At 37.1% G+C, this 25,070-nt stretch overlaps 1 protein-coding gene across 44 annotated transcripts in view; it reads right to left on the reverse strand.

Moving 5' to 3' along the window:
- Positions 1 to 25,070, reverse strand: part of MAP2 (microtubule associated protein 2) — a 298,362-nt gene that overhangs the window by 167,884 nt on the left and 105,408 nt on the right. For 3 of the 44 annotated variants that reach the window (XM_086342841.1, XM_086342815.1, XM_086342560.1), the window contains exon 3: positions 7,921 to 7,976. The exons of the other annotated variants lie outside the window; for them this stretch is intronic. The gene's annotated coding sequence lies outside the window, so the exon portion shown is untranslated. The remainder of the gene's footprint in view (positions 1 to 7,920; positions 7,977 to 25,070) is intronic. 44 annotated transcript variants of the gene reach the window in all.

The following is a 25,070-nucleotide window of genomic DNA, read 5'->3' on the forward strand; positions in this document are numbered from 1 at the left end:
GTCCTGAGGCCACAATTCTGACCTTTTTCTACTCTCCTGCATTGCTTCTCTCACCCTTATGCTCATCTTGAATCTTTTATTTTCACCTGCCTAATAAAAGCAGCATTGAACTTAACTTTCACCAACCAGACACATCCACAACTGGGCATCGTTTCCACTTTGGCTCAGCCTCTTCATTCTTTCTGGAGCTATTTCTCTGCTCTTCTCAGTAGCATGCTGGACACCTACCAACCTGGCGGGCTCACCATTCAATGTTATACCTTTCTGTCTTTTCATACTGTTCATGGGGTTCTCAAGGCAAGAATGCTGAAGTGGTTTGCCATTCCTTTCTCCAGTGGACCACATTTTGTCAGAACTGTCCACCATGACTCATCCATCTTGGGTGGCCCTATATAACATGGCTCATAGTTCATTAAGTTACACAAAGTTGTGATTCATGTGATCATTTTGGTTAGTTTTCTGTGATTGTGGTTTTCATTCTGTCTGCCCTCTGATGGATGCAGATAAGAGGCCTGTGCAAGCTTCCTGATGGGAAGGACTGGCTGTGGACAAAACTGGGTTTTGCTTTGGTGGGCAAGGCCATGCTCAGTAAATCTTTAATCCAATTTTCTGCTTATGGGTGGAGCTTTCTTCCCTTCTTGTAGTTTGGCCTGACAGTGGTAGGGGTAACAGTGACCTCCTCCAAAAGGATTTATGCCAGCACACCAGGCCTCCCAGGACTACTGCTGTCAATGCCTCTGAGCCCGCAGCAAGCCACTGTCAACCCACAACTCCACCAGAGACTCCTAAATACTCACAGGCAGGTCTGGCTCAGTCTCTTGTGGGGTCATTGCTCCTTTCTTCTGGGTCCTAGTACACACAAGGCTTTTTTGTGTGTGTGCACTCTCCAAGAGTCTCTGTTTCCCTAGTCCTGTGGAAGTTCTATAATCAAATCCTGCTGAACTTCAAAGTCAGATTTCCTGGGGATTTTCCGACCCTTTGTTGGATCCCCAGGTCAGGAAATTTGTCACAGGGCCTAGAACTTTCACAACAGTATGAGTACTTCTTTGGTATAATTGTTCTCCAGTTTGTGGATCGCCCACTTGGTGGCTCTATGGTGGGGCTAATGGCAACCTCCTCCACAAGCAATTATGCCACACCTCCATTTGCCAGGGCCTTGGTCCCTGCAGCAGGCCACTACTGACCCATGCCTCTGCAGGTGACCCTCAAACACTCACAGGCAGTTCCGGCTCAGTCTCTTGTGGGGGTTACAGCTCCTTTCCCTGGGTCCTGGTGCACAAAGTTTTGTTTGTGCCCTTCAAGCATCAATAGTACTCATTGGAAAGACCCTGATGCTGGGAAAGATTGAGGGCAGGACGAGAAGGGGGAAACAGAGGATGAAATGGTTGGATGGCATCATCAACTCAATTGACATGAGTTTGAGCAAACTCCAGGAGATAGTGAAGGACAGGGAAGCTTGGCTTGCTGCAGTCCATAGGGTTCAAACCATCAGACCCACTGAACGACAACAAATAAAAACAGATCTAATCTAAGCTGAAGACCACTTGACTCATCCTCAGCTCCCAGACCCCTTTGGATCTAGGGCTTCTAAAGATTCAAGAACAAGGAACTCATTTTACAGACTAATTTTAGTATTTGTAAGCCCACTTGGAAGATCAGTGAAGCTCCCAGTGATGTTTGATACTGGAGTTTGATAACAGCTATGCTGGACAAGACTGTTCATGCCAGATTCACTCGTGTGAATTATATTCCAACTATATTTTGTTGGAATATGGCAGTTTAAATAGAAAGAAAGTATTTTCCTGCTATTTACCTTTATACTATCTGTGAAGAACTAGACAATAGTCTTCTCCTCTTACCAGATACATTCTCCCATCAGAATAACATTCTAGACTAAGTCTTAGTTTCTTAATTCTTTCAACACATTCAAGATGATGACATAAGTTGCCTGATCTCATGATTAGAATTAAAAGTAGTAGAATTTAAGAATTTAGATGAACCTCAATAGTAATTCATTGAATGTATTTTGAATTAATACTGAATGTGAGAAGGTGATTTTTCAAAGGCTATGGTGTATTACTAATGTCTTTACCACATTAATTTTTTAATTAAGATTTTATTGTTTTAGAGCAGTCTTAGGTTTACAGCAAATTGAGGGGAAGCTACTGATATTTCCTATACACTTCCAGCCTCCACACAAGCACAGCCTTTCCCTGTATCCATATTCCCCATTTCCCTCTAAAGTGGTGCATCTGTTACAACTGATGAACTACATTGACACATCATAATTACCCAAAGTCCGTACTTCACATTATGCTTTGACTATTTCTGTTGTGCCTTCTATAAGCTTGGACAATTATATTACGAGATGTATCTATCAATACAGCAGCATATAGAGTATTTTCACTGCTCTGAAAGTCCTCTAAGCTCTACCTATTCAGCCCTCCTTCCTGTTTCTGCTTCCTTCCACCAACCCCTGGCTACCATTGATTTTTTTTAACTGTCTCCATATTTTTTAGCTTTCCAGAATGTCATCAAGTTAGAATCATACAAAGTGTGTCACCTTTTCACATTGGCTTTATTCACTTAGTAAAATGTATTTTAGATGAAGTTTTCTCTATGTCATCTCATGGCTAGATAGCTCATTTCTTTCTAGCACTGAATAATATTCCATTGACTGGGTATACCATAGTTTGTTTATTCATTTACCTACTGGAGGACATCTTGTTTGCTTCCAAGTTTTGGTAATCATGAATAAAAGCTACTATAAACACCCATATGCAAGGTTTGTGTGAACATACATTTTCAAATTCTTAGGGTTAATACCAAGGAGCATGATTACTGAATCATTTAGTAGAAGTAATATGTTTAGTTATGTAAGAGACCTCCAAACTGCCTTCCAAAATGACCGTACCATTTTGCATTCACACCAGCAATGAATAAGAGTTCCTGTTGCTCCATACGTCCTGACCAGCATTTGGTGTTGTCAGTGTTCCAGAGTCTGACCATTCTAACAGGTGTGTAGTCATGTGTAGGGAAATCTCATTGTTGCTTTAATTTTCACTTCTCTAATGACATAAATATAGAGCATCTTTCAAAATAATTATTTACCATCTATATATCTTTTTTTGATGAGGTGTCTCTTAACGTTCTTGGCCCATTTTTAAATTGGGTTGTTTGTTTTCATATTATTGAATTTTAAGAGTTCTTTGCATATTTTGTATACCAGTCCTCTATCAGATGTATCTTTTGCAAATAGTTTCTCCAACTTTATGACTTATCTTCTCATTCTCTTAACATTCTCATTTTTAGAATAGAAGGTTTCAATTTTAATGAAATCCAGCTTATCCATTATTTCTTTTATGATCCATGTCTTTGGCATTGTATCTAAAAAAGGTCACCATACCCAAGATCATCTAGGTTTTCTCCTATGATACCTAATGGGAATTTTATAATTTTGTATTTTTACTTAGGTCTGTGATATATATTTAGCCAATTTTCATAAAAGGTATAAGATCTGCATATAGATTCCTTTTTTTAGTTTGTGGCTGTCCAATTGTTCCAGCACCATTTGTTGAAAAGACTATCTTTGCTCCATTGTATTGCCTTTGCTTCTTTGTCAAAGACCAGTGACTGTATTTATGAGTGTATTTCCAGGCTTTTTATTCTGTTCTGATTGATCTGTTTGTGTATCCTTTTGCCAAAACCACAGTGTCTTAATTACTGTTGCTGCTGCTGCTGCTAAGTCGCTTCAGTCGTGTCCGAGTCTGTGCGATCCCAGAGACGGCAGCCCACCAGGCTCCCCTGTCCCTGGGATTCTCTAGGCAAGAACACTGGAGTGGGTTGCCATTTCCTTCTCCAGTGCATGAAAGTGAAAAGTGAAAGTGAAGTCGCTCAGTCGTGTCCAACTCTTCGTGACCCCATGGACTGCAGCCCACCAGGCTCCTCCATCCATGGGATTTGCCAGGCAAGAGTACTGGAGTGGGGTGCCATTGCCTTCTCCTGTTACTTTATAGTAATTCTTAAAACTGAGAAGACTTAAAAGACTTAAAGAAGACTTAAAACTCTCCAACTTTGTTAGTCTTCTTCAATATTGTGTTGGGTATTCTGGGCTTTTTGCTTCTCCATACAAACTTTAGAATAGAATCAATTTGTCAATATCCACAAGGTAACTTGCTAGAATTTAGATTAGAATTACATTGAATTTATAGCTCAGTTTGGGAAGAACTGACATCTTGACAATATTCAGTCTTCCTATTCAAGAATATGGAATATCTTTCCATTTATTTACTTCTTTGATATGTTTGATCAGAGTTTTGTAGTTTTCCTCATATAGATCTTGTGCACATTCTGCTAGGTGTACATCTATTTCATTGTTTTTTTGAATGGCAATGTAAATGGTATTGTGTTTTTAATTTCAAATTCTACTTGTTCAACAGACTTTTGTCAATCTTGTATCTTGTAACCTTGCTATAATCACTTAACTAGCACAGGAATTTTTTGTCAATTCTAATATAATGACTAACCTTGTATTTCCCTTAGAAGAATAATGAGCATTAATGTTTACATTCATTAAAGTTTACATTACATTACATTCTTGTTTTATTTTCTTTTGAATTGCTTAACAATTAAAAGAAAATCAGCAATTAGAGGTATCATTTTTTAGATGTGGTTTATAAGACAGTCACATTTTAGAATTTTTAGAGAGTAGATTAGAACATTTCTGGGTTTAATATGCCAGTACTGACTGTAGTGGTTGTATGCTGGGTTATTGCTAACTGAAAGGGTTCTTTCCATGTTGATTGTTTCTTCCACTGTGTGTTTCTATTTTTTTTTAATAAGCCAGATTATGTTGCTGTGTGTGTGTGTGTGTGTGTGTGTGTGTGTGTGTGTGTGTGTAAAGTGTATCAGGCCAAGATCTGGCATTATTTTTCAGTCCCTGTGTTCTTCTCTAAGCAGTAGAGGGAAGAATTGTTGCCCTTACTGTGTGCCAGACACTGTGCTCGGCACTTTACAAGGCTTACATAACACACATTTAGCAGACAGGTACTATATTATCTCCATTTCATAAGTATTGAAACTGAAGCAGAGAAAATAATTTGCTCCCCCAAACGATAAACAGAATCGCAAATCATCAAAAGAAAGAATACTTTAAAACACCATTCTCTTCCCAACTTATCCTAAAGCAGAAAATCTTTCCCAAAACTAAACTGTTAATAGGATAAGAACACAGCTGCTAAACCCTCTCTGCTTATGACTGACATGCTCTACAAACTACAGAAGTTAAGAATGTGACTAGATTTTTAAATTTATTCTTGAATGAAGAACAGGAGTGGAATATCAGCCTTCCCCAGTTTATGAAAAATATTAGATATTACTTGGGTTTCCTGGTAGCCCACAGAAATTTATTTAACTCAATGTGGTTGAACCACAGTACAAAACTGAGATGCGAGTACTTTTCAGGAACACTATGCAGAACACTAATTGCTTCACAGACGCTGAATGGACGAATGAAAGAATTGGACTGTAAAGTGAAGAATTAAAGCTGAATTTCTGTTTTGATCCCTTTATATTGAAAATTTATATGTAAGTGTCATCTTTATCAGAAAATTAGAACTTTTCCTCCAGTACTCTATGTTCTCAATTATCTCCAGCCCAACTACAAGCCTTGACATCAATAAAGAACCCCATTCATCACATCTTTCCACTCTCGTAGAATTTTCCATGATACAAAACTGTTTCCATTTCAGACTCCACTGAAACTCATCCCCACATCAGATTCTACTTCAACTTTTGAAACAAATAAACCAATAACTAAATCGAATGGACATCTGCTAGCATATGAGCTTTCTCAGAATATATGCATTTATAAAGGGAAATAAATCCTTGTCTATTAAATGAACACCTCTGGAGTTCTAGGCAGTAATACAGATTCAAACAAAACAAGACATAAGATCATAAAATTAAGGATAATCATGATTGCAGTGGGCAGTGAGCACTCTCCTATAAAAATCATCTGTTATTTTCTAGTTATTTAGTTAGACACCCTGTGAATCAAGACTACATAATTATATTTATTCACTCAAAGGTTAACCTTAAATTCTTTCTGAAACACTGAATCCTTTCTGAAACAAGGCAGAGAAACAAGCAAATCAATGAATAAATGTGTGCGTGTGTGCATGTGTGTGTGTGTGTGTACAGACTGGCATCCCTTTGTAGTTCAGTGCCTCCATAAGATTTACCAGGGGCATCCAAAGCAAACAGTCCTGACCTTCTAAATAAAATTCATCAAGCAAATATCAAATACATTTCTGAATTGTGTGTATGTATGTGTATTCACCCATCATGCGCTCAGTACTGTCCGACTCTTTTGTGACACCATCGACTGCAGCACACCAGGCTCCTCTGTCCAGGGGATTTCCCAGGCAAGCATACCAGAGTGGGTTGCCATTTCCTTCTCCAGGAGATCTTCCTAACTCAGGGATCAAACCCTCATCTTATATATTTGCAGGCAGATTCTTTAACACTGAGCCACCAGGGAAGCCCTACTAACTCTCAAAAGTTTGAGATTCTTCCTCCTTTTGGCATAACTTTCACACTTCATTAGGCAGTGGTAACATTCCCAAATACCTCAGTTTGGGATGAGGACCAATTAATTAAATGTAGTAGGGACAGTCCAAAAATAAGAGAGGCACAAAAATAGGGGGAAAAATTACTTGAAATAACCAGTTAGACTTCAACTGAGCAGCTGCTCCAATTCCTGCCCTCACAAGTTTAGGTGGTAGTATTCATAAAAGCAACAGTCATTGACACCTGAACATCGATGTGCTGTTTACCAAGTATTTTTCTGCATCATATCTCTTACATTCTCCATGAGAATCTTGTAAAGGTGCTGGGCCCAGGGATTGTTTTATTCCCATATATACATTCATAAACTCAAGCATCTGATTTTTGGAGAGGCAAAAGCAGGATCTGTGTTTCATTATTCCCAGTAATGGGCTTTTCTCACTATACCACTCTACCTCTTAAAAATAAATGTGTGTTTTTTATTAATATTTTCGTTCTGTTTTGTGATGACTCAGTTCTCTCAAATAGTGTTTTTTAGATTCTCAAAAAATCCTGCAAGTGAAAGTGATCTTAATTTTAGTTAATGTTAAAAGTCAGGATTTGAAAGCAAGTTTTAAGCATAACACATAGGACTTTTAAAAGAAGAAATTATATAGGAAAAGGAAATGATACTGACACACAACTGCAAAAAGGGTTAGAAACATCAGATTGCGTACTTTAAACTCTGATGTTATTAAGAGCACAAATTCACATTATTTAAATATATTATGTTCCTGGCACTGTGCTAAGTCTGTCTCTAAACCCCAATGTTAAAAATAGAAGTAGATGGAATGAAGGCAGGAAGTCGTTATAAGTAAAGGTTCCAAGTGGCTGGAAAGACCATTTTGTTCAAAACAGGGGACGGATTGACAACTTTACAGTAAATTAGGAACAGTGAAAAGAGCTAAGGCTTGTCTATAATTAAACCTAATTTTATTATAGGCATTTTTATTTATAAAAGTTCCTCTCCACAATTTTTACAGCACAGAAAAAAAATTAGAATACATGCTCTTAATAAACACTTATGCAACCTTTCTGCCTGGCAGAAACTTCACGTGCCATCATTCCATAACAGAAATGATTCATTAAATCAAAAAGTCTATTTATTCACGTTGAGTCGTTTAATCTTTCTGGCTGTAATGATGTATGAGTGATGCATGTCTTTGGAAGCAGTCTTAAGTTTAAAATTGAGTTCTGTTATTTGCTAGTTGTAAACCACTCAGGAAATTAAGTAGCCTAGGCTCAATAAATACTTCATAAGACCAATATGTGAAATAAATAATTTGATGTATATAAAATAAAAGCACATCATACCATCCAAATAAAGGTAGCTCCCTTTCTTAAACTGGTCACACCATACTCTGGTTTTCCTAAAAAGGAAATGACTTATGAGTTCCACAGTGAGAGCTGTTCAGTGCCTGTAACTTGCTCAAAACATAAATGCTTCCTCTACCAGACTGCCAGTCTTGAAGATGGAAATTCTTACTTACATCAGAATAGAAAATCTTGAAAATAAATATCATTATGCATTTTACCTACATTAACTCTGCATATAATGAAATTACCAAAATGTTTTCTAAAACAGAACAGGTAAGTTCTATGCAAGGACACGATAAGCACATTTAAAACACTTGAATGATTATGAAATTCACCTTAGTGAGTAAATACAGTCAGCTGCCAGAATTAATAATGCAATATAAAAGGAAGTTTTTAAAATACATTATTTTATGTATGCCACTTTTAAAAGGAATGAAATGACAGTTGATAGTTGAAACTAGTAAGAGTGGTTGATCCAAAATAAAGACTGAGAAAGAGGTGGACCACCAAGACGACACATTTTCTTATTTGATGGTGCTTTCTAACAGATACTCAGACCACCGTCCGTTTCTATCTAATAATAAGCAAGCTTTTCTTCTCTGTAGGCCTCAATTTTCCATTAATAAAAAGGATGGATTGAATGTTTTTCTCTCTAGCCCTTTAACTTTGTACCCAATCAAACCTTTATTCCCTATGCCAGTAGAGTTAGTGGCATGATGACATGAAATCCTTTACAGGATGTCCTTTATGGTGTTTGAAAACAGACAGCATCAGCATCATATATCTTCTTCTGATTGTTTTGCTTAGAACAAAACTGAACTGAGGATGCGACAAGAAGTAATATGAGAAGGGTTCAGGGTGACCTTCTCAGTGTAACTAGGAACCTACATTAAATCCTACATTAAAATCCCTGATGTAAGTTATATATACAATCTAGCATTCATTTTGAGGGAATTGAGATGACTAAACTTTGTGAAGTTTTATTACTTAATTATATTAAATTAAGCAAAGTACATTATGAGAACTGTGACAGGTAGGAAGTGTTTCCAGAAATATTTTATCCATGACAAAACTAGTTCTATTCTTGGGTCTTCTGAATGTTGCAACTGTTACAGCCTTTAGTTAACTGAAATAACTAATCTTGATTATTTATTAATCATCTAGAAATTGTATCTTGCAACATTTCCTAAAGGTTCTAGCGATGTCTGGTTAACTCTGGTTTAGAAATGAAGAAATACTCTCCAGGAGTCTGTTTCACATTCATCATCAGTATTCAGAAGTATTGCTTCAGGTTCAGAGAAAATGTCAAATACAGCAATTAGTATCAGAGAGATGATACAGTTTTGTGAAAGGGATATGGAATAAACTTCTGATTTCTTTGAATCCTTCAATTAACTTTTTAACTAGACCTAATAATACATTTTTTAAAAATATTATTTATTTTTTTATTTTTGGCTATGCTGGGTCCTCATCGCTTTGCTTGCTTTCTCTAGTTGCAGTGGTGGGTGAGAGTGCTTCTCTTCTTGTAGAGCAGGGCTCTAGGGTGCACAAGCTCAGTAGTTGTGGCACAGGGGCTTAGTTGCCTCAAGGAATGTGGGGTTTTCCTGGAGCAGGGATCGAACCTGTGTCTTAAACCACTGGACCACCAAGAAGCACCCCCTAATAATATATTTTAATACAGCACTCATAACAGTCTACTGCTGAAATTTAGAATTAATATACTTTATAAAGCAGGATGTATTTTATTGCTATAATCGTAAACATATGGACTCCCTGCACATTTCTTTTTCCATCAAACAGATCCTGTGAACAGCTTTAATGTTTTCAGTACAGTTTGATAGTCTCAGAGGAAAAGAGGGAGACAAAGGGTGTTGTTTTAAAATCTGGCATTTTATTAAGTATCTTATTCCAACAGTAATCATGTTTTAAGTGTTTCTGATGTAAAATAAAACTTGACTAATTGACTGCTATAGCTTCCACCAGAATTGATAATGACAAAATTAACCAAATGTTTGCTTCCTTTCTCTAAACCATCAAAAAATCCCTTTTAAAAATATTGTGGAACAATATACAAACAGATTATGTAGGAACTTTGTGTTATAAAGAATCACTGTTTTCCAGTATTTGAAGCAGCAGAGAATCAAGTTATTAAAAAGTAGCCAGGTAGACTTCTCTACATAATGTCAGTGGGTAAAATATGCAATTCAGATTAGCCTGGCTTTGTTCACTACCAGTCGCAAAAATGTGTAAAACCTGTAGTTCCCAGAGGGTCAGAAAGAGAAGCTCAGTAAACTGAAGCTGCTTTTAAAGTGTTTAACAAGGCAGAAACTGGAACGGATGTGCCACAAACCAATATCCATTACCACAAAGTGATTGCTAAATTTTCTTGTAAAATAGCTCTCAGCTGGCCTATTCAGCCTCGTCCTGATATAGCTAAAAAGAGCATCCAACTTGTGATTGTTACCATGAAAATAAGCAAGCAAAATATACAGTAGCTGTAGAGAAGAAAACAATATGCTTCAAGAAGTTTTCTGACAGATTTAAATCTGTATCAGTTTCTTTAAAGGTCTAAGAAATAGAAGTATCTCTTCATGAAGGATTTTTTTCAGACATTCAGTATACAGATATACTATAATATATACTATATGTTTCTAATTATCACTTGAAAATAATTAGAATTGACTTCCAAGAATAATAACACAGTTCTAGAGAGAATTTTAATGAACACCTGATTGATTAATGGAGGGGTACAGCTTGGTAAGGTAGAAGCCACCAGAGTTAACTAACACTTCTCTACAGCTAATTGTGAGACTTATACAGGGCTGTTTTAGGGACAAGACTGGTTTTTTCACTAACCAAAGAGAGGTACTATAGACATTCTCCATTGTTTACTCAATAGCCAATTCCCTTGGCCAGTGATTGGTTGGGTTGAAGAGATGGCCCAGTTCTGGCTAATAATATACAGAAGAAAAATTCTTAGAAACAGCCTTTTATTAAAACAAATGTTGGGACAGAGAATGCCTTTTTACCATACTTTTTTCCTGCCTGGAATATAAATATGATACTTAAAGGTGTAGCAGCCATCTTGTGACTGTGAGGTAAAAAATAGGACTAAAAAAAGTGAACATCCTAAAAATATAAATATGGAAAAAGATACAAAGACACTGGATATCTAATGGTATCATTGAAAAATTGATTTCATTTTTGACTAACATATTTTTGTACTTTTATGACATTTTATACTTTTTTTATGACATCTGAAAAAGCTTCTCCCTGGATTTGCCAAATGATTCATAAATTCATGTGTGAATCAAGCCAAGAGCATAAGTTCTGCTATTTGTTTAGCAAAGAAAAAATATAGAAAGGAAACAGAAGGTCTGGTGAACAGCAGGAAGAGGACAAAGTTTAAAATGCAACTTATTCGTGACAGGTCATCATCTTAATTGTCCCTCTGAGCACAAGTTCACTGAACCTAGATAAAAATACAAGGTTTGTGGAACTCCTCATGTTCCCCACCAAAGCTAAGTGCTTTGTTCCTTATAGGGCTGCCTTAGAAGTTTTTATTACAATAACGTATATTTGGTTAATCTACTCAGGAAATATTTTCCTACTGATGCTTGGATCCTAAAGCTTAATTTAGTGTGGAATAATTTACATGACTAGATGAACTGAAGCAATCAGGACACTCTGTGTCCAGATAATGAACAGCAGTCAATTTATTTCTGGTGCTTTATTGCGAAAAGCACTATATAAAGCTTCATTGTTTGAGTGGGAAAAAAATGGAAAAGGAGAAGTCTTGTGCTCTTCTTTCTTTCCTTTCTTCCATTGAAGATTGTAGCACAATGAATATCATTTTTGGTAAAAAGACTGACTATATTCTAATATTAAAAATGTGAAAGAATTCTAGCCTTCAAGCACAGTCACAAATTTGTTTATATGCAATATGACAAACATTTAATAATAGCAATAATGGAAATTACAGCAACAATTAATCCTTATTTTAATATCACTGTGCTAAGTAACATGGATTTTTTTTATTACTGAGATATAATAGAATTTCCCATGTAATCCTTATTCATGCAACCACTATGAGCTCAGTGGTTTTATTTTTCCTTTATGATAGAGCGAACTCAGGCACAGAGGGGTTAGATAATATGCTCAAAAACACACAGCAAAGTGATATAACAGGAATACAAACCCAGCTGATGTAATTCTAGAACCTTCAACATTAATATGAAATATAGTTATTTTTATTAAAAACATCATTTTTTTTCCTTCTTTAGATCTTTTAAGCTTCCCTGGTGGCTCAGTTGGTAAAGAATCCACCTGCAATACCGGAGACCTGGGTTCAATCCCTGAGTTGGGAAGATCCCCTGGAGAAGGGAAGGAAAATCTGCTGGTATTTTAAGCATTGCTGTCACTTGAGTGACTGACTATTTGGAACTCATTTACCTTGAAAGTAGTGATAACTACAAAGTTATACGAACTTAAGGAGTAGAGGAGGTGGTTTGGGGACTTTTAAATTGGCAGGGCAAACATACTATTTTTAATTCAAATGAATCATTTGTTGGTTTTCTTCTTGCAGGGAGTGGCTGTCTGAGAAGATCAGGTGGGGAGCAGTGGAAAGCCGAAGCCCCTTCCGTACAATCACTCCGAAGCTACTTCTGCTCAGGGGTCATGATTCTGAGAGCATTATCTCTCCACACAACCCTTGCACCAGCCAACATGACTACCTTAGAAAGAGAGGATGATTTATGCTAGTTTATAATATCCAAAATAAAAACATAATTATTGGCTGAAAAGATACAAGGTATGCTCCACACTTGAAGCATTTTCTTGGCTACTTGACTATTTAAACCCATAATTTCACACTTTCATCAATCTTCCTATTTTACTCAAAGACAAAATTAGCAAAAAGTGAAAAAAAGTTTTAGTTATTTGAGTCTTCTAAAATCTGGATTATTTGGAGAACTGCTACATAACAGAACCTTATTGTTTGGGAAGGCATAGAATATCATATTCTTCACCTCATTTTTAACAAAGAATGGCTTTTTGAGACTCAAATTTTGTATTTCTTTACTCTTAAGGGAAGGTCAACCAACTCTGAAGGTCTTGTTCTCTTCTCTTCTTGCCCTCAATCTTTCCTTGTGGGAAAAATGATGTCTCTGCTTTTTAATATGCTGTCTAGGTTCATCATACCTTTTCTTCCAAGGAGCAAGAGTCTTAATTTTGTGGCTGCAGTCACCATCCACGGTGATTTTGGAGCCTAAGAAAATGAAATCTGTCACTGGGTCCACTTTTTCCCCATCTATTTGTATGAAGTGATGGGACCGGCTGCCATCATCTTCTTTTTTGAATGTTGAGTTTTAAGCCAGTTTTTTCACTTTCCTCTTTCACCTTCATCAAGAGGCTCTTTAGTTTCTCTTCACTTTCTGCTATTAAAGTGTTCTATGTGGCCATCTGGCAACCCACTCCGGTACTCTTGCCTGGAAAATCCCATGGACGGAGGAGCCTGGTAGGCTGTAGTCCATGGGGTCGCTAAGAGTCGGGCACGACTGAGCGACTTCACTTTCACTTTTCACTTTCACGCATTGGAGAAGGAAATGGCAACCCACTCCAGTGTTCTTGCCTGGAGAACCCCAGGGATGGCGGAGCCTGGTGGGCTGCCGTCTATGGGGTCACACAGAGTCGGACACGACTGAAGCGACTTAGCAGCAGCAGCAGCAGCAGCAGCATGTGGCCATCAATTGTTATATGTGGATTTAATTCAATATCATTCATTTTCTCACATTCAACCCACAATTAATATTACATAACTATGCAGCTTTGATGTTACAAAAAAATTCTGGACTTCACCTATTTTTCTTAATTAGGTGTTCAAATTATAACCAAAAAAATTACATGTGCACCAAATTATGTGTTTTAAACAGGCAATAAGATAAGTTTTCATTTGATTTTTCTTATCATCGCTTACTTCGGTGGGAGAAAGTCATGCTTCACTATATAGAAAACAAACCCTCAGGTTAATAGAACACTAGCCGTGAGACTTGACTAACAATGTTTCAATACCCTCAGCTGCAATATTACCATAATACTGTTTTCACTAGGGCAACTGATTAATATTTATTCAATGCCCTACAGTCTGAAAATAAGAAGAAAACAAAACAGCATTAAAAAATAATCATTACTTGGCTCTTGTATTTTACTAGATCTCTGATTTAGAGAGCCAATATTAGGGCTCTGCATAATATTTACAAAAGTGGCTATCTTTCCAAAAATGGCTTTCTTCTACAGTAGGATTCTATAGGACAGAATCTATTAAATCATTAAGACAGACAGATAGTTAAGTGTAAATTAAGGTTCAGTAATTTGCAGGAAACTCACAACTACCTTCAGTAGCTGGTAGAGTATAAATAACCTAAGTTAAATGTGTAAAATAATGTAAACACTGCCACATTCCCCCTACTCACCCAAAAAAGAAGTCTTACCATTATCCCACAGCCGAAATCCTCCTTAAAAAATTAACAGCAGTGTTTTTCTTCAAAAAGTGACAAAAATAGCTTGGGTTTTACTTTATTTGCACTTTCCACTGCTCATGTTCTAACAGTTGAATTAACAGTAAAATGGCCAGAAAAAGAATATTCTTATTTTAAAGAAGTTGATGCAGGGACTTCCCTGGCAGTCCAGTGGTCAAGACTCTGTGCTTCTGCTGCAGGTGGCAGAGGTACCAATTCTGGGTCAGGGAACTAAGATCCTGCAAGCCACACAGCAAAAAATATCAAATAAAATCAAAATAAAAAGGTGGATGCAGTCTGGATACTGCCTATTCAAGTCCTGAAAAACCAAATACTTGCTACAAATGTATTTTCATGTACATATAATATTTGCTACTATTTCCATACAAATATTGGTAGTCTGCTAACTACCCAGAACTAAATCACATGGTTGAGTTGTCGTTGTTTAGTCACTAAGTCATGTCTGACTCCTGGTGGACTGCAGCCATCAGGCTCCTCTGTTCATGGGATTTCCCAGGCAAGAATACAGGAGTGGGCTGCTGTTTCCTTTTCCGGGGATCTTCCTGACCCAGGGATTGAACGCACATCTCCTGCTTGCCAGGTGGATTCTTTACCACTGAGACACATGGGAAGCATATCTTTTGAAACTGGATGAAGAATCTAGGGTGAGGAGTCCACGACTGTGATTTCACTCCTCTACTTTCTCCCACAAATTCAACAAGCAAATAATAGCTAATATATTATACATCAGTGTTTAACGAGTGCTAGTACTTTACATAGGTTATCTCTTTTAATTCTCAGAAAATATCTATGATGAAGAATTCATTCCCCTTTTAAAGAAGAACTATGGCTTCAGAAGTAAATGACTTGCTCAGGGTTCTACCTTCTATGTTAGTTAGCCTGATAGTGATATGGGAACATAGAGAACATCAACAGAAGACAGAAGAAGGAACCAGCTTCAAAAGACAGACATAAAACAATGATTATTGTAAAGGTTTCTATGAATAAAATCATCCCACATACAGCCCTCCCCTCCATAGACAAAGTGAAAAGGTCTTGCTTTTCCTTCCCCACTGCCATAAAGATCCCTCTCACTGACATTTTGTTATTCTTGTCATTTTTAAGATCATCTTGATACTGTTGCGGTGGAGGAAAAGAAAGAAAAAAAGAGGAGGGAGGGAGGGAGAGAGAGAAAAAAAGAAATGAAGGAAGGAAGAGAAAAAAGAAAAACAATAAAGGAAAGGAAGGTTACAAAAAGATTCAAATAGGATGAAAGCTCTTAGAGAAGGATAACTTAAATATTTATGACACAATTATTATTTTTAACTAACTACAAAATAAAATCTGATACCATATTTTCATGCGGCTTTATAGCCAAGATTTCAGTGATTTGTTTTCTACAAGGAGATGTATTGAGAGGGAAAATGTATTGTTCTAAACTGCCCTTAAGGTCTTACCCTGTGGTTCAAGAATCTCCCTGAAATACAGGAGACACAGGTTCAATCCCTGGGTTGGGAAGATCCCCTGGAGGAGGAAATGTCAACCCACTCCAGTATTCTTGCCTGGAGAATCCCATGAACAGAGGAGCCTGGAGGGCTACAGTCCATAGGGTCACAAAGAGTCACAAACACGACTGAATTAGCTTAATACCCACTCATGCAAACTGTCCTGAAAATCTTTAAAACATGAGTGGCATCTAAAGAACATTTAAAACAGAGAAACATTTAAAATAGACAAACAGATACAAAAGAGTTTTAAATGTTTTCCAAATGTTATTTTATCCACTATGTTCGTTTAGGTAGCATTGATCATGTACAGAGAAGAGTTGTATTCTAAGAACATTTGTGAATCCTATATCCCATTATATGTTTATGTCTACCACCAAATGGGATATGCTACAATTGTATTTAATTAAATGATAATTACATTGTATTTTTATTTTTACTGAATAGATTTTGTTATATCTATGACTTACAGACATTAGATTTCAGTCCAATCAGATTTTTGCCACTGAGATTTAGTCCATGGCAAAAACACCAGATTATTACATTGTAAAGCAACCCATCTAAACCAATCTGCTGTATGTTGTGAGCTCCAGGTTCACTTACAAGTAAAAAGATACACTAAATAAAGTGAATTACCTGATGCGAGGAACTGACTCACTGGAAAAGACCCTGATGCTGGGGAAGATTGAAAGCAGGAGGAGAAGGGGACGGCAGAGGATGAGATGGTTGGATGGCATCACCAACTCGATGGACATGAGTTTGAGCAAGCTCTGGGAGTTGGTGATGGACAGGGAAGCCTGGCGTGGTACAGTCCACGGGGTCACAAAGAGCTGGACACGACTGAGCGACTGAACTGAACTGAAACTAAAGAAGCGTAAAGTGAAAATACCTCAGGTTTTGGAATCACACAAACACAGACAGGAAACATGGCCTCACGACATAAACTGTATATTCTTGGGCAAGTTGTTTAACCTCTCTGACATTTAAGTATCTCATGGAAGAATTACAACCCCTACTTTGAAGAATTACAGAGAAGAAGAAATGAGAATCTCTCTATAAAAGTACAACAGACCTGAGGGATGGGATGGGGAGGGAGGTTGGAGGGAGGGTCAGAATGGGGAACACATGTACACCCATGGCTGATTCATGTCAATGTATGGCAAAAACCACCACAATATTGTAAAGTAATTAGTCTCCAATTAAATTTTTTTTTAAAAAGTACAACAGAATTTCTGCTCAGAGACTTCAGTCAATAAATGGTAGTTATAATGGATAATTAAGACTTCATTTCTTTTACAAAGCACAGATTTCTGCCTACTGCATCCATTACCTTAATTAAGCTTCTTAAATTACAGAAAATATTTATTCAGAAATTCCCTAATACATTCTGAATTAAAATGATGATCAAGTGAAACCACTTTTTCCCAAGGTAAACTCATATCCTCCATGCCTAACTGTAAAGCTGAACTCTAAAGCAGCCCCAAATTCAACTAAAAATGAGTCACTAAAAGGAATGAAAACAATAAAATTTTCAACATAATTTGAATTCATTTATATGAGAAGGTTCATGGGTAAATGAACAAGGCAACTAGAAGTGTATAGAAGCATAATGAAGAAAAAAAATACTGGTTGTTTCTGTACTGAGACTATTTAGATTAAATGGTTAAATGAACCAAAAACTCTCATCCAATCTTCATAAAAGACAAATTGTATGATTTTCTAGACAACGCACTTTAGAAGCTAATTAGGCTTGTGTATGTGTGTATATTTGATTTCTGTATGCATATTCACTTTGTCTCCTTGAATTTCAAGGGCATTGAGAGCAATGACATTGCTTATGCGCCTGTACTGTGGCCCCATCATATCTAGCACAGTATTGAAAAATCAGTTGTCATTCCATTAGTATTTGTTGATCAATGTGTAATTAAGCTAAGACCTTTTATAGGTCTGAAATAACTCTGTGTTTACTGTGAGGACTCTCTCGATATTCTTGAATATATTACCTATTTCCTTCACCTGCTTCTGATTCAGTCTTCAATGCATTTTACCATAAAGGTGCAATACGGACCAATATGAGCTTAATTTCTGTTCCCTTCAGCTATTCACAGAGGCATCAATAGACACTGAAATGATAATAGAGGTCATATTTAGTGTCTGGTACTTGTACCAAATACACTGCTTATGATTTTATCTCTCATCTTCAGGTGGAAGACAGTATCTGGCTCATAAGACTAAATAACTTGCTCAAAGGCAGAGTCTGGGGGATTCAAACGATCCACTTCACTTGAACATCAGTGTAGAATATTTTGACCATGAATACAGGTCATCTCTGGCTGAGTCTCACACACAAACCTGTTGGTGAATTTTTCCTGAGGGGACTCTAATTTATGGATTTGTGCCTATAAATATTGTGCCTGTGGAATACTTTATAGGTGGCTAATACCATTTATGGTATGATGAGATAGATGAATTGCATGTTGAAAGTAACATGTGGAGGAAGGAGGGAAGAAGGCAGTGAAGTAGGTTGACATTTTGGATTTATGACCTTTGCGGTGACAAACATTAAGACAAAGAGTTAGTGAATTTCCTACCATGACTTTGACATTTCTGCTCTTTTATATCATTGACTCACATGCCAAGTTCAATAAATCCTTCTCAGCAAAACAGTATACAGTAATGAAGTGTGCTTAATGTTTAATAATTTTTTATCCAAAAAGTTGATGAATCAGTGAGTCAGAGCAAAGAGGCAGAAGAATACTTGTCTTCTTCTCTGCATGTGACTTTGGGGACAAAAAGAATTGGTCATGAATTGACTGTAGAAAAATGAGGTATACATTGGAAAAGATGAATGCAAATGACTGGCATACTCTGGGTTAAAACATATACTAATTTCCATATTATTCTCCTCTGCTTTTGCTGTTAATAAAAACACATTGTGTAACAGAGATGTTTTTTCAGATGCTGAGAAAACAAATGGATATTTCTTTCCCAGTACACACAGATCCCATTGATTTAATCAAGTTATTGTTGACTACCCTAATGTTTGCTAGTAAGAAGGAAGTTAACCAACTCCTAAGTAAATATGTGTTAGAAAAGCTAACAAAGAGCATCATTGTTGTTATTGTTAGTTGTGGAAAAATAATTGGTAGTTTCCTTCTTTAAGAATCAAGTTCATTTTAACAGCCTAATTAATTTTTAATTCAAGGCTATATCTGTATAACTGCTTTGCAACAAAATATTAAAATGATTAAAATGATACTTTTCTGTGTGATCCTGATGTTTAAGAGAGAAAGCAGTACCATTTTAGCAACTGATGATATTCCAGACCCAAAACTTAAGTTTTTATTTAAATCTTATGACTGTCCAGAATCATTACCACTTTGGAGGTTACCTTAAAATGTATGGATTTTTTTCTGTTCCTACAGAGTACCAAGTATAAAGACCACAGTAAATAACTTTAGCATTAATTGAACAGTGTTTCTGTAATATATATGAATCCATTCTGTACATAACAAACTGTTGAGTATAATTATAATAATTCTGTTTTCATCTCCATTCCTTTATGATTCAGCCACTAATGAGAACTAACACGAATCAGAATATCTGGACTAGACATTTAAACTAGCTAATATTTCTGCAGGAAAAAATATTTTCAATTCTGAATATCTAAGGAAAACAACATTGGCCTTTATACTGAGATGCTCATTTGAGTATTAAATGAAGAAACAATTATGTGATCTTACTATTCCTAAAGGACTCTTTCTCTAAAGAATACCCCCATATGGGGACTTAATTTTAGGATAAAAGATTTCATTGGTTGTCTTTTTCTAAGGTTTTTTGATTCTCAGAATTTTTGTTATCTTGTTCTGAAAAGAATTCACTTATTAATATTATTTAAATTAACATTATAATCTATATTTACATTTAATAATAAATGTCAAAAATTTAAATATGAATTTCAAAATAACAATCTGCTTTTTTATGTCTGTAATGAGAAAATAGTGCATCTCTTATTGACAAACTCAAGGCAGATATATTTGTTTCCTTGACCAAACCACACAAAAGCCATGTTGGTTTCTGAATAGTAGATTTGGCCCCAAACCTATCACTGACAGTGAGCTCAGAGGACACCAGAAATATTCAGTAACCACTTTCTGTAATTATCGGCTTGAAGAAAAGTTAGAGAATATCTTAAGGAGAGTAGAAATATATATCTTGACATCTCGCATTTTATAATACATTCATGGATATTTTCTCTATTAAAAATTTAATTAAAAGCTATGGCACTACAAGGTCATGATAATTAACTATGCCCTTTTAATTCTCATAACATGTCAGGGAGTGATATCTTTTTGTTCATGTAATTGATGAAACATGTCTAGGGGTGATAAACTTCATTTTAGGTTACATCAGTTCAGTTCAGTTCAGTCACTTAGTCATGTCCAACTCTTTGCAACGCCATGAACTGCAGCACACCAGGCCTCCCTGTCCATCACCAACTCCTGGAGTTCACCCAAAGTCTTTTCCATCGACTAGGTGATACCATCCGGCCATCTCATATGTATTACTAAATATTTGTATAATTATTTGCTAAAGTTCAATGAATGAAGCAAAGATCTAAACATTTAATCCCACTTCAATTAATGTTATGTAACAGGTCAGTTTACAGAAAAGACAATGAAGAACAAAGAATAAGTAAAATTTGAAATTATACTAGCTTATATATTAATAAACCTATTTAATTTGGTATAGCTGAGAATATCTAAAAAGTAATACCTACAACATATTATATATACAACATACTAATGTATCCAGCACACAAACAGCACAGTACAAATGAGAAAATCTGAAAAGTAATACAGTAGTGATATATTATTTATTATCAGTTTTACTCTGGCTTTGCAATTTTATTAGCGAAGGTTAAAACTAGAAACCTCACCCAAAGGTATTAATCATTCTGCATTTTCATTGTTTGCTTCACAGCTTTCTTTTTACTCCATTTTAAAGCCTTTGATTAGTTTTCCTCTGCAATAAAATACTTCACAAGATTATAGAGGAAGACTGCACTGAACCAAAATTGCACAGCTGAAAACTGTATTTATGATGAATGAAAAGGTGTTGAGGAGGAAGTGACCATCTCTGAAGTAGTCCAGAGTGTACGTGAAGCTCTCCAAGAACCAGACCTGCCTACAACACTGCAAAATTTAGGATTCTAAGTGCTCCCCAAACACCCCTCTCAGTCCCTCTAAAACAGAGTTCCCTTGCTGAGGTTAACCTCTCGATCTAAAATGTTATTCCCTTTCTTGCCCAACACGTGTTCTCCTTAAGACTGAGGACTATCAAAGAGGGGACTGAAACTGAGAAACACCATGTGGGGCCCTCCTGGGCCTTCCACGTCCCATTTCTTGTAGGAGAAAAGGCTTCAGCCTACTAACCCTATCCTGAGTGCCAAACAGCAGATTCAAACAGTTACTAATTAGGGAAGAAAGGGAACACAGAAACAAAGAAGTCAAGAAACAATAATGCAGAGATAAAGCAGGGTCATGGTTTCTTCTCAAGGGATACATAAAAGTGTATCTCTGAGATCTTCTACTGGAAAGGAGGTCCCCACTCAGATGGAGGAGGTAACTTCAGGCTGAGCACAAGCCTGGAAATCCCAGACAAGTTAGAACCAGGAAGCTGATGATTGAGATTCTCTGAACACCACCCAGTTACCTCAGCTCCAACCAATCAGAGCAGGGTTACACACCCTGCAGACCTCTCCCTAAATTTTGCCTATAAAAACTACCAAATGCAGCTGCCCATTCTCCTTGCTTTGCCATGCGATAAGCCTTTCTCTGCTCCAAACTTTGATGTTTGGCCTCACTGTGCTTTGGGCACATGAACGTGCATTCGGCAATACTCCTTGGAAATGCTATGCATATCTGGTGAAGTTTTCAAGGATAATTAGGGTTTACATTTTAATGTCATCAAGGATGAGAACCCTTAGAAAAGAAAATAATACAAAGAGCAAGTGAGTGGATGTTACAAACTGGATGAACTTAGAAAATAGTCACAATAAAATAGTGACTATTTTATTAGTCACAAAAAATCCACAAATTACATGATTCCATTCATATGAAAATCTAGAAGAGGGAAATATCTGTAGAGGCAGAAAGTAGATGAATGGTTATTTGGGGGGGTGCAGTTTCAGGAGGTAACAGCTAAAGGGTTGAAAGATTTCTTTTTTGACATGATAAAAATCTTCTAAAGTTGACTGTGATAATAGCTGCACATATCTGTGAATAAACTAAAAGTCACTAAATGGTATACTTTAAATGAGTGGAATCCCCTCAACTAATAGAATATGCAAGTATTCTATTCAATAAAATGTAAGTCAGGGTACATGATCCTTTAATTTCAGGGACATTTCATAATGTCACTACAGATTATCTTTGAAACTACTGCTATGTGATACTGGTAATTCACTTAAATACTGACTTACAACTCTTGTATTATTTGAGAAAAATATTCTTGTTAAATAATTCCACATTATATCTAAATACAATTAAAGTTCAGCTCAAAAAACAAAGAGTTGTTGACAGAATGAATAGCCCAAGATACATCAAAATCAGGATACAGTATGAATATCTGATGTATTTATAGATCAGATTTACATAAAATAACTTAGAAGGACTAACCAATGTTACCTTTGTATAATAATTTGAGGACATTCAGAAAATCCACCCATTTCCCGTCAGCATGCACATGCATGCATGTACTCATGCACACATGCATGCATGTGCATGCACACACACACAATTTCTTTTAGTAGATTAGACTCTCATCATTACCCCCTTCCCCAGAAGACTAAATCACAGACCATGTGATGGTTAAAAATAAGAGCTCTGGAGTGGGACAATCCCTGGAGTCGGACAATCTCTGGAGTGGGACAACCCCTGGGTCAGAACTCCTGTTCCTCTATCCTAGTAACTTTGGGCAAAGCCATCAATTCTCAAGGTCTCTGACTTTTATCTGTAGAATGGAGATCCTAACAGTAATCACCTTGTTTTAAAAGGTAAACAAGATAACACCAGGAAATAGATTAGCCAGTGTTGGACACATACTCAAGAAATGTTAGCTGGTATTAATGGCAAATTAACAAAAGTTACTTACAGGGCTCAGAAATAATCAAGCTGGCCAGTTTTAAGGTGGAGGTTCCACCCAGTCTGGCAGGTTATCTTGGTATTTGCATAGGCCCTTAGGGCAGCCAGGCAGCTGGCAGGCCCTTTGGAGTCCTCCTCTCTTGAGATTCCCTGGTTCCTTCTGCCAACACTCAGCTCCCATTTCCTCCAGCTAGGTCAGCTCCCTGTTTCCACCCTCCTTGTGTTAATTGAATTCCTAGAAACACCTCTCAGCTGAACCAGCTGTGCTTACCCAGTATCATCCCAGTTCTCTCAGAAATGATCTTGATCTGTGAGCAACCTTCCTGCCTCCCCTTGGAGAAGGGGCACTACATCAATGTCCCTAACACAAACCAATGTAGTTTCTCACTGAACCACCAGAAACTTGTGTCTAATCTGAACTGGAAGTAAGCTCTGACAATCAAGTCTTTGTTTTAAAAGACCGCATCCTATTAAAGTAAGTCCCCATGCCTTAGAAATTTTTCAAACAACAAAAGAAAACTAGAAGGAAATTTGCCAAAATGCATACTGTAGAGGCATCTGGGTGGTAGAGTTAGGGGCTCTGTGTCTGTTTCTTCACTCTGTTCTGTACTTTCAAAAATTCCACAGTGAAAACAGAACAATTCAGAAACCAGAAAAAAATATTTTAAAACGTATCTTGACGAGGGAGGTGGGGGCAGTAGGGAAGAATAAATAGTGTGTAAGTAAAGTCTAATTTTATGAGACTCGATTGTGAAGTGGTGAAAGGGGGAACTGAGCAGAGTCCAATGTAGAATTCTTGAACGAAAAAGAAAGGGAAAGTGGTGTGTGGGGAAGGGTGCTGTGCTGTGCTTGGTCACTCAGTCGTGTCCCATGAACTGTAGCCCACCAGCTTCCTCTGTCCATGCAATTCTTCAGGCAAGAATACTGGAGTGGGTTGCCATGCCCTCCTCCAGGGGCCTTACCAACCCAGGGATCGAACCCAGGCCTTTTGCATTGCAGGCGGATTGTTTACCTTCTGAGCCACCAGGGAAGGGTGAGACGTGGGCAAAGTAAAGCTATTTCATGAGTTCACCAAAGAGCAGGGTAAGCCTAGTTTTTAAGGTACATTAAAAATTACCACTTGATTCACTGGTAAAAATGTCATCAAGTTTGTTGGTCAACTAAAACAATCAACCATTTAAGTCAAAATGACAAATGCAAAAAGCCTGCAGACATAGGGTGTAGGGTATTATTTTGTGATTCCAAATTCCAAGAGGCCATTAAAATGGAAATAGAAGATTTAGTGAGAAAGCACTAAAACAAGGTCATATAAACGTGGACAGTTCCAGATTTAAAAATCTGTGAGTTAGTGTATAAGGGTGTCATATGGGCAGTCTCTGAATTTCAAACTATCTCCACTTAAGTCTAGGCGCAGTTAGTTATAAGGTGTGAGAACATGAGGAAATTGTTAAATACCGTCTTTAAGATGGGGATAATTTTATGACCTAGTTCTTAGAACCATTAGAAAGATTCAATGAAATACCACATGGTCAGGGTTTGCCTGCATGCATGCTCAGTTGCTCATTTGTGTCCGACTCTTCACGACTCCATGGTCTGTAGCACACCAGGCTCCTCTGTCCATGGCATTGTCCAGGCAAGAATACTGGAGTGAGTTGCCATTTCCTCCTCCAGGGGATCTTTCTGACCCAGGGATCGAACCCAGGTCTCCTAGGATTCCTGTATTGGCAGGTAGATTCTTTACCACTAAGCCACCTGGGAAGGCCATGGTCAGGATTTAGCACTCATTAAAAATCAAGAGAGTTAGACTGTGAAGAAAGCTGAGCACTGAAGAATTGATGCTTTTAAACTGTGGTATTGAAGACTCTTGAGAGTCCCTTGGACTGCAAGGAGATCCAACCAGTCCATTCTAAAGGAGATCCGTCCTGGGTGTTCTTTGGAAGGAATGATGTTAAAGCTGAAACTCCAGTACTTTGGCCACCTCA

This window comes from Bos grunniens, chromosome 2, assembly GCF_055505025.1.
Source record: "Bos grunniens cultivar Pamir isolate PY7600 chromosome 2, Bosgru_T2T1.0, whole genome shotgun sequence".
Taxonomy (NCBI): Eukaryota; Metazoa; Chordata; class Mammalia; order Artiodactyla; family Bovidae; genus Bos; species Bos grunniens.